The sequence below is a fragment of the Rhopalosiphum maidis genome, chromosome 1 (assembly GCF_003676215.2).
Source record: "Rhopalosiphum maidis isolate BTI-1 chromosome 1, ASM367621v3, whole genome shotgun sequence".
In the NCBI taxonomy this organism is placed as follows: Eukaryota; Metazoa; Arthropoda; class Insecta; order Hemiptera; family Aphididae; genus Rhopalosiphum; species Rhopalosiphum maidis.
Window position 1 is genome coordinate 42,854,584 of NC_040877.1, and position 11,999 is coordinate 42,866,582.

Here is an 11,999-nt window from a genome sequence, read left to right on the forward strand (position 1 = left end):
TTTTTGGAATTTTTATAAAATAAGAAAAAAACATTTAAAATATTATAAAAACTATTAAAGATGTAGGAAAAAATGTTGATTCATTAAAATAATATATTAAAATATTTTTTAACAATGTTTTATATCAATTAATTCAAAACCATCGAAAACCAAACAGAAATGTATAAGAAATATTATTTCAAATAATTAGTTTTGGAATTAATGAGGTACAAATAAAACATTTTAGAATTAAATTGATTATTAAAAAAAAAAAATCTTCTTTAAACTTTAATTTTAAATAAATAACACTTATTATACTGATTATTGACTATGGTCCTTGACTGCGTGGTTTCCAATGTTGGTGGTAATTTTATTTTTGTCTCCTTTTGGTTAAAAATGATGAGACTGGTTTTTTCGGAAAAAAAAGCTGGTGTTTTCAACAAAAACATGAGCTTGTTTGTGGATTTATTATATGTTGGATAGAGTTGATGTTTGTACTTTTGAAGAGATTAGTAAAGTCATTTGCATATTATTGGTGTATATTATTTCTTTAGCGATGTCATTGATAAAGATTGGAAAGAGTGTTACAAGGTAGTAAAGCTTTGTAGGGATCTCCATTTTCTTCGTAAATTTTGTTAAATAGAGTGTTTGATTTTTGAACTTGAAAAAGTGAGATGTCTAAAGAAGTTTGTGATAAAGTGGAGCATTTTTTCTTTAGAAATTATTTTGATAAATGTATCTATTATTCTGGGTCTATGTAATAGATCAAATCGTCATGTCGTATATTTTTGCAATGTCAAATCTTATCATCCCTAAACTTCGAGAGTGAGATGATTAAAATTTCCAAGAAACCATATTAGACAGTTGATCGTTTTCTCAAAACGTTTACGTCGTTGTACTATTGTAGAGTATTAAGGAGACAAATAGGTCGGTAACTTTCAGCTCGAAATTAATTTTTGTTAGACTTGATAATGGGAATAGCATAACAGTGTCCATGTGCTGAGCAATATGTTAAGTTTTCCAAATCGTGTTGTACATAGCTAAAAGGGAGTTTTCGCTGTTTTTGGGAGGTTTTTAATAATAAGAAATCCTGTTAGATCCCGGGATTTTACTTTTATGGTTTTGAAAATTATGAATATATTATTAAAAGGTATATCTAAAATTGTTAGTTGTTTATATATAATATAATAGTAATAATTAATATATTATACGTTAATACATCAAGTAGATATTAACAGCAGTTCATAAACTTAATAGAACTTATATATATACTATGTACATAAAACGTTTACTTAAAAATATTTTTTTTCTATCTTAACAATTAACTGATTAAGAATAATTTAAAGTTTTGATTTATGCATGATGTATTTATCATATTTTTTAACAATATATTTATAGCTTTTTTTAATTTCCATGTATTTTCGTATTTAAAACACTAACAGTTTTAAAAAAATCATACGAAATCACACCATGGGATTTTATTAAATTATTTATTTGGCATATATTTTCATAAGTTTGCATGATAAACAAAGTATGAAAATGTAATTTAAAATAATTTACCTATTACCAATTATTTATTTAAAATTTTAAAATAACATACGGTTTATATTTATTAAATTTTGCAATTTTCAAGAAAATTATAAAAAATAATAAAGTATGATGATTGATGATATAACGTAATAACGTAATATTATTTTAACTTATTTACAAGAAAATGATAACCAACGGTTAAAATAATAAAACCACTGATTCAAATTAATTATAATTATCTTCCAAGAATTGTTGATGTTGATTTAAAATTTTAAAAATAGATAACATGAATTATCAACTATAGATTGTAATATTATTTTATAGTGCTGATTATTTTCACAGGCCTAAAAAGTTAATTTAATACATAAGTATACATATTAATAGACGTTTTTTTTATCTGATTTTGGATTAAGGCGATTAGGCCATTATAGGCTAAGGCAATCTAGGCTAAATCATACATACTATAGTATGTCTAAATATAGCATAGATTTTCAAACTCAAAAGAGAACCAATAGAATTGTAAAGAATTAGTGGCAAAAAAATATGAAAGAGACTTTTTAAATTTTTAGTGTTTTTTCCATTTATATACTAATGAGTATAGGACCAATTGATTTTTATTGGCATACAGAATACCTGCATACATATATGTATATTAGTATATTATTTTATTTATTCTTCAAGAAAATATAGAAAGTGAATCCTAGTTTCAATATGGTCGTATTGTACATTATTAACATAATCAACTTGAATAATTGAATACAATTGCATATATATACATACATATTGTATATAATCTATGCACAAAAAAAGTTAGCAATTGAAATTTTTCTTGTAAAAACTAATTTTCTAATGATAATAACTGATAAGTAAATAGTAATGATTTATACTTGTTTAACAGTCATGTTTTAGGGTTCAATAACTACAACGTGTTGGTGACAGTTTATCAGGATCAATGTGATTTAATAGTTTCTAAAATTGAATTATTTGTTTTAAAATGAAAAGAAGTAGAGGTCAATCATTATTATTTACTTTTGGTATGTAAAAAATTAAAAATAATGCAAAAAATAAAAATGAGTTAATCGATATTACAACTGACAACAATACAATGTATACTAAATTCCTACTCCACAAGCATAATCTAAAATGACAAATGAATAATATCAATGATTTATCTGAAAATAATTTTCTAAGAATTAGATTATTTTTATCAATTTATAAAATTAATGACGGAAAAAATACGATTTTATAAAAAAATCCTTGGACACTATCTAAAAATTACCAATTTCCTAATGAACCATAACAGCGACTAAAATACCAAATGGATTAGTTATTTGGTTAAACTATTATCCTTGGATAGCTTATTCGGAAAAATTACAAGGTGCATTGTGTAGGTGCTATGTTAGTGTTATATTTTCCAATAATGTATATGGTAAAGGGACACATCAAAAATTAGATGCTTAGAAAATTGAACCTTTTATAAAATGGAAAGACGCCATTTAACGTTTTAAATTTTAATGATCATTCAAAATCAAAGTATTATAACAATGATATAACATTGAAGAGATTATAAATAGATTTGAACATTTAATACAATGTTATTCATAAGTATTTCATTTACCAATTATCAAGTATCGAATAACATACATATAATCACAATATTTTTTTATAATTGTTGAAAGTCAATATTTTAACGAAATTCAATAAAATAGTGAAAAATTGTAAATCATTTTATAGTTAGAAATCCATGAAAAATGTTCTTTTTATATCTATTGAAGGTTAGAAAATTGAATATAAGATTTCTCATAAATTTATTTTTACTTATTATAAATTATAATAAAAAATAATGTTTTACGAAAAATTAAATTGATTTTTATAAGCATTTTAAGTTTTTACAACATTGAGTTTTCATTCGTAAAATATATATATTTTTTAAAACAGTTTTGTATATTTTATTGTAATTAAAAAATGAATAACTGTACTACTGTAGATATTAAAAATTTTCACAAAATGTTTATGTTAACATTTCTTACACATCATAATATAATTTTATAAATATTTTGACTCTGTTTAAGCTATTTATAATTTGACATTCAATTTTTTTCTATATATGCCAATAAAAAAATGTTCGTTGGGTCAAAAAACTTCAAAATTGAATACAATATCCCACATTTATTGTCATTTTAGCTATTTAAAAGTAGGTATTAAAGATATATTGTAATTTATAAATATTTTCCGTGGCTGCTTGATATTTTTATCTTTATTTTTGTGTTTTATATACAGTACACACATTGGTATTTTTAAGTGTGTAATGTTTTTGACAAAAATTAAGTAAATCTACTGTTATATTACTAATAATAAAATAAATTACTTTAATAGTAATACAAATATATTATAATAAGACATAATTAGTAATATAGGCTGACAGACCGTCTTCACTCAGAATCATTTATTGTACGCAATGATATCATCATTGAATTCAAATTTAACACATGTATTATAATTACTCCTGCAGAATGTCACCTAATATATATAAAAGCGGTTACCTACTTTGGCCCCTTTTTGTTATTTTTCCCCGAGTATATTTATTTGTTTGTACTTAGTTGTTTTGTGATCTGTTTGTCTTGGCATAGTTTTATCTACTGAATTGTAATCAATTTATGTTTGTTATTTTTTTATTAAGAGTATTATTTTTTACAGTTTCAGTGGTACCGACGCTAACGATTGCATCTATATTATTGTTATTAAGGAATTCATAACAATTATGTGTTGTTGTACTGCTGCATCGCAGTGATTCATACTGGATGGTTTTTTGATATTTAAGCCATTTATAGTTTATTATGTGCAATAAAATATTGGTATTGGATTTTTTTATGAATACCTATATTTTTTTTTAAATTTAATAGATAATTGTTTTAACCTGTCAAATGTTTTTCTTAAGTTATACTTTTACAAATAATACAAATAAACATGAATAAACAATTTATTACTAATTCAATATAGGGGATAACTCAGTCATAAACATTGATTGATAAAGAATGTTAGTATGTTAAAGTGTCGTGTATCCGCATGTGACTAATGATTGTTATATTGTAAATTGTAATATTACCGACCTTGGTGAGTTCTAAATTATTATTGTTAAGACTATTATTATTGAATCTGTTGATCTACATCATGTTTATGAAAATGTTGGTTGGTATAATATATACCCGTGTCTGTGTGCGGTTTTGGTTTTTTATAAAAAGTCTTCATAATTTGATTCATTATGAATGTGGCAGGCTGTTTTTTGTGATTTTTACTTCTTTTATAATGGAATTGATGAAGGGTGAGTTTCTTTTATATGAATATGGTTTTGGGATTTTGTTGTGATGTATTTTGTATAATATATTGTGTTGCTTTACTAGGATTCAAAATGTATTCTGTACTTTGGTATTATTCACATTATATAATACAATGAATGTTTTCGTATTGCCTTTCTCGTGGATAATACTCGTGACATCTGTGTCATTATATTTAATATTACGCCTATGTAATATGTACAGAGTGATTCAGCAGTCACAAAGCATATGCACACTCCAAATTTTTTATTTAATAATAAATTTTTAAAATTATGATTTTTAGATTTTTAGATGTACCTATAAAAACCATAATATATAGTTTATTATATTATGATAGAAACCATTGTATTTTCAAATTCTTGAAATTTTAACTTATACTACCTATGCATATTAACCAGAGCTCTTAACTTTACACTATAAAGCTTAAAATGTGCAAAAATAAATGGTTTAAAATATTTAAAACCGTATACTATAATAGACCAACTACATGTTGAAACTTGATAAAATGTGTATAGATAAATTAAAATTGAATTTGTATATCTATTAGAATTGTATTATTAATCAAGTAATTAGTATACCTATATAAGTACAAACTACAAATGTTCAATATAATGATACAAACAAATAATCCGAATATTTTACTAATATATTTATTATTTATGAATTAATAGTGTGACTTTAATACGTCTCATTAGTTTATTTCCATATTTACCAAAAAATTTAGTTATACTTATAATATGTTAGAATATAATTTTGTTATTGGGTAGGCTGTGGGTATTAAGCCCTTTAAGCGAGCGCCAATTTTTTTTTGCACCGGGGCGCAAAATATCTAAATACGGCACTGTCCCTACTTCCCTAGTACACAAAGTTAAATAACTCAATAATAATATAGCATATAGATAAGGAAAAATGGCAGCCGTATTTGTTTGTTAAATTTAATATTTGTCAATTTTGTCAATTTTAAATAAATTTAAGTTATATGTATTTATATTTTAATATATTTTATGAAGGTATTTGGTGGGACACACAGCTATTAATATTTATTCGTCGTCATTTGAAATATAAAAAATATACTTGTAGCTTATACGACTGCACGGAAAAAAATATGCATATTATATTAACTACTATTATATTTTATTTCTGGCACCGAGTGGCAAGTACACTATAGTTACTATTGGCATACATTATGATTACAAGTTACAACTATTCATTTAACGTTAGCCGTTACAATATTTAGCATGTATTAATATATTGTGTCTTTTTTATTTTAGTTTGTTTAAACAGCTTTTAAATAAACGAGACAGAAAAAATAAAAACGTAATATAATGTGAAAATATTTGTGATTTGGCTATTTATATATCTGATTTTGAAAACTGGTGGACAAATAAGTTTGCTTTCTGTCATCAACATTTGGAAAGTGTATAATATGTATAGTGTATCTATATATTTTATAGCATGCAAATAATCACGCATTCCGTGTCGACGAACTATCAATGGGTGTTACGGTTTAATGGTTATGCACTTATGCGGGAATTTCGTAACTCAACGATGTACCATTATTTGGGTTAAATTTACAAATTAAATTTTCAATTACCTGCTGTGGTGAAAAATGTACACAATAAACAGTGGTGTAGCTAAGAATTTTAGGTTAGGACAAGGACTTCTCGTTGATAAATGTCAAAATGTCAGCTAGCTGCTAGCTGATATAAGTTATAGTATTATTATACTAAACAAAAAAAAGTCGTTCAAGTGAAAATTAAAAATAATAAGTCTTTCCTTTTTTAAGTAATTATAAAATTAAAAAAAACTTCAAACAGAAATTCTGTTACAGAATAATGATAGTAAAAATAAAAGCATATCAATATAAAAAAATATAAATTATAATTTTAATACTTAAAAGTTAAAATAGCTAAGACATAATATTTTGCAATATGCTTAGTTATAACTTTATGAGTTACAACTTATAACTGCATTAATCTAAACCAGTTTGTTTTGCGAAATTAATTTTACTACAAATTCCTAAAACCACAGATTTTATTTAGTGCTTTAGATGTACGTACTTATAACTTAAACTTTATTCATACTTGATAGGTTAAGTTAACTGATAAAGTGAGAGTAAATTATTAAGTGATGGTTATGTCAATTAATTGCTAATATCAGATGTTTTAATATTTCGTTAGCTATGATTTTTTAAATTTACTAATGGAACTTAATGATTTGGAATGTTTATATATAATTATAATTTTAATTTATAACTTTATACATATAAGTAATCTTACGTGAGATATACGAAATTGCGGTTATTATGATGTCAATACCTATTATTATATTTAAAATTCGAAAAATATTTTCACTTTTTGAGTGAAATGTTAAAAAAATATCTATCTGTATATTATATATTAGATATAAAATATAAATAATATTTTTGATATCCAAATGTTAGTTTTTAAATTTTAAAAAACCGTCATATAATAAAATGTCAAGACAATATTGTACAATACCTAATGATGACTGTAGATAAGTATACGGTATACCAATGTGTTTAGATAATTAAATAGCTAGAATTTGATTTATACTCAGATGACACTATAACAGATATTTTTTTAGAAATATAGGTTAGGTATTCGTCGGCGAACAAATAACACCCGCCCATCATTGCATCGGATACCAACTATACCATTTGTATGCCTGCTGCGCGCAGTCTGCAGCTTTGTAGTGAATCCGGCGCTCCTGCTCAATGCATCCAATTGACAAATCGGCGGTTAGACGTCGAGAGAAACGCGTCACTTTAATAATGCCTGCGCGCTTATAAAATGGAAAAGTCGAAAACAACACAGCGATCATCACATCCGTCATCCACTCAACTTGAATAGACTATATAGAATGCCTATATATAGGTAGTATACTACCTAAAAATTTAGTTAAAAATAAATGAATTAAAATTTATTGATACATATTACAAAGAATAAAATTGGTACAGCTTATTTTTTTAAATTTGATTTAAAAAAAAAAAAGTTATTTAATTAGTTTAATTTTGACTAGCGGGGAAGGAAAAATTATCCCTTCTATATCATACGCATGCAGTTTCCTTTATATATTAATAAATTATAACATTATAGGTACAATAATCTACATACGTAATAACCTAGGTTATTTTGATATTGATTATTTACAAATTTGGAAATAGAGCATTCTCGCACTATTTTTTTTTCTAACACCAACACGCTAACATATAATACCGCATATTATCATTTATATTTATTTAACGAGGAACGACGATGGGCCACTTTTAGAAAGTTTAATAAAATAGGAGTAATGTCTTTAATGAAAAATGGTTTACCGAGCCACTTTATTAAAACAACAATGAATAAATTTTCTGTGGAGGAATATGCTACTTTGCCATAAACGCTATAGTTATAGATAAATAGAATCCTATATAAGTATATAACCAACTGGTTTGACAACAATGTATATAATTGGTATTTATTTTCTACAGTTGTAACATGTTTTAAGTCATTAAAAAGGTGTTAAATTGAATTTTATACTATCGTCTACAAATAATAAATTGGAAGTTTTACTTAACCTGACAAATGTCATATGGGAAAATTTTATAAATTTTGGGTACCTATAATAAATAATAAAAAATAAATTTTCTTATCTATTTTTTTATATTCCCTTTGTGGAACATCTTTGATTTTATTAAATATAATCGTTACTATTTAATATTTATAAAAATGTATTTTATAAATTATTACCTACTACAATATTGGTTTAAAATATAAAATATACAGTCAAGTTTTTACTACACTGTGTTTCCGCGCATGACGGCTGCCAGGTAGGTGTTTACTATTCCTATTTTGTTTCTTTTCCTTAGTAGCTTAGTTCCTTACCTTAGTTATTTTCTTATTATATTTGTAAAAACTATATACAATAGACATATAATCTTTAATCTTTATACTCTAAGTAAAACACACGGACTATATGAAAAGAAAGCTTATTATAAATGTCATATCATATTTTCTCTAGTGGTTAATATATAAATGTAGGTACAATACTTTGTGTTAACTTCTTAGATTATATGTATACTTGTCTTAATGGTTAATTGTATAATGCTGTGGTAGATCTTTAGGAGATATAAGTGCCAAAAATCAAAATGAGATAAGAAAAAAAATTCGTGTTATAAAATAGCGCCAACACCTTATTCCTATGAACTTGTGTGTATTTATATAAACCGTGTATGATGTGTACTTCATTTTAGGACTATATCGCAAAAAATATTTATTTATGCATTTTTCTAACACAAAATTAAGAATATCTTACGGAGATGTAATTGTATAATGGAAAAAATTAAAATCTTTAGATGGTAAAACAAGTCGATTTGAATATGTGAAAAAAAATTGAACAAAAAAGTTAACCAATTTATTAAAACTATATTTATTTTAATGTGTATTGTACCTATACTTTATTGGTTATAGATAATTTTAAATATTTTGATATACATTTTTAAAATATTAACATTATATAATTTTTTTTGTATCTATTGCACTTGTTTCATATGTATTAAATATAACAGGTATATAATAATATTAGATTGGTAATTATGCCTTACACAATAGGCGCAAATTATGTCATTTTTACACCTTTGTCGATTACGCTAGTGGTTTTCAACCTTTTTTGAATCACGACCCCCCCATTTTTTATTATTTTGTAATGTGACCCTCTTAAAAAAAAAAAAAAAACGTTTTATTCATTAAAATTTGATTTATATATGTATACTATTGTACTATCCAAATGACACCTGTATAGGTAGGAACTGATTATTATAAATATTTGCGACTGAAATTGTTCAAATATACTTACGTATACGATACGAGTTACGAACAATTTAATAATCTATATCCGCTATCGATAAGATTACGCTATTCGGCATGTTATTGTATAGTTATTAGTTATAGGACAAAATAAGAAATTATAAATTTATTTTATAGGTAATATGAAAAAATAATTTGGTCATTTATTTTTGGCAACCACTAGGTTGAAAACCATTGGTTTATATATTTATTTTTTATTTATATTTTTTTTTATACATCTTGATAATACGTGGTAATAATGATAAACTGATAAACTATAGTCAATAGTCATAAATGATGGATAACGAATAATGATAGAGCCACGGCACATATATAAATACGACAAATGCGTATTGCATGTTTGAAGACAGCATTAACGAGTATAATCTGTACGTTTAACTCCTATTGTACATGATGATGGTATGCCTGTAGTGTACTCACCGAAAAATTATAGTGTATTTGACCAATATTTACCGTAATAGTTTTTCCTGAGTTTTTATCATGAAAATGAAACTAATATAATAACTAAGATATCTTAATTCGTGGACTCATTATTTTTATTCAGATTCCTATTCATTGACATTACATATAACATGACTGCCTCTGATGGAGTCTGATGGCCATACTTATCAATACAATTATATAACCACATATATCGGCTATATCTATCGATTATAATTCCAAAAATATATACAAAAATCATTCATTCATAAAAATTGTTCAATTCTAGTCAACAACTAGCTACTATTAAGCTACTACTTACATTATTTACTTACATGTTATGCATGTTCAATCCGGGGAAAATGTTCGGCTACATATTTAAAAAAATTCAAATATTTCAAAATAAAGATTAAGAATTAATACAAATGTGCCGTGGTTCATAGTTCATAAGTAATTAAAATATTATACATAGACTTCTAAATCAATAAAATAGAAGACCACATACACGACCTATAAAAAGATTTTCATAATTCAATAGTTCAATACTCAATTCAACAGGCTCTTTACGTTACAACCTTCATATTCATACACCACTCCAACGTTTAAAACGCGGCCACCCACACGACCTCATTAGTTAAATTCTATCTATTATGTATCCTTAATACGTCAATTATAATTGTTGTGTTTGTTTTATTGTTTGTTCTACATTTTGTATATATAATATTAGTTAAATATTTAGGTAAATCGACTGTATACACACCTGTTAGTATATTTAGATTAATAATCATCTTGTTAATATAATAGTCACAAACTTATTATCCTGTATTATCTATAGATATAAATAATTATTACAAAATAGTAATAACTAATAAATACATAATCAATAAACCGATGTTATATAATAAAACAATTCAAAAATACTACTTTTTACATAATTTGCCATGGGAAATAGGAATTATATTGGTGATATTTCAAAATTACCTATAAAGTTATTAAGTAGACAGTAGTTTAAACAAAAATATTAAATCTAATTTATTAGTTTATTATTATGTTTATATAACTAGAGTCCAAATTTAAGCAACTAAGTAAATGTACATATAACAAGAGTGGTTATATAAATAGTACAATTAAAAGATACAAATCGTAAAAATCGATTGTTTGTGGTTTCTATATCGTGATTTAAATTAAGTCGATGAGAAGAATTTTAATCAAGACGTGACCGAACGACTGAACGAGAGAGCAATAAAGGTTTTTTAAAGTATACATATTATTGACAATATTTTGGAAATATGTATGTTAACAGTTAAATTAGATTCAAATATGACACTCAAATAGTCAAATCCTTAAGAGGACGTCTCACCCGCATGTGTTGTCCCCGTCTTACAAACACGTACGATAATATTAAATTTTCGTTCACTAGTTTCAATAGTGTGCTTTTAGTTTTAATATTAGAGTGAACTGACCGATCATCAAACTTTAAGGTAAGAACATTATCTGTGTTCTCTCGTTGGCTTTTTACGATATTTTAATTTTTAAGTGAATTATGATCATTTTCAAATATTTAATAATTTCATACTCATAAAAACTACTCACCTAAAACTTAAAATATCGTAAAAAGCCAACGAGAGAACATAGATAACGTTCTTACCTAAAAGTTTGATAATAGGTCAATTCACTCTAATATTAAAACTAAAATCACACTATTGAAACTGGTAAACGAAAATTTACTATGTCGTACGTGTTGTAAGACGGAGACAACACATGCGAGTGAGACGTCTTCTTAATATAAGTAATAGTCGTAAAGATCGGTAATTCAAATTTCAAAGTTTGATATTGTTTATAGGGATACAAATGATACAATGTT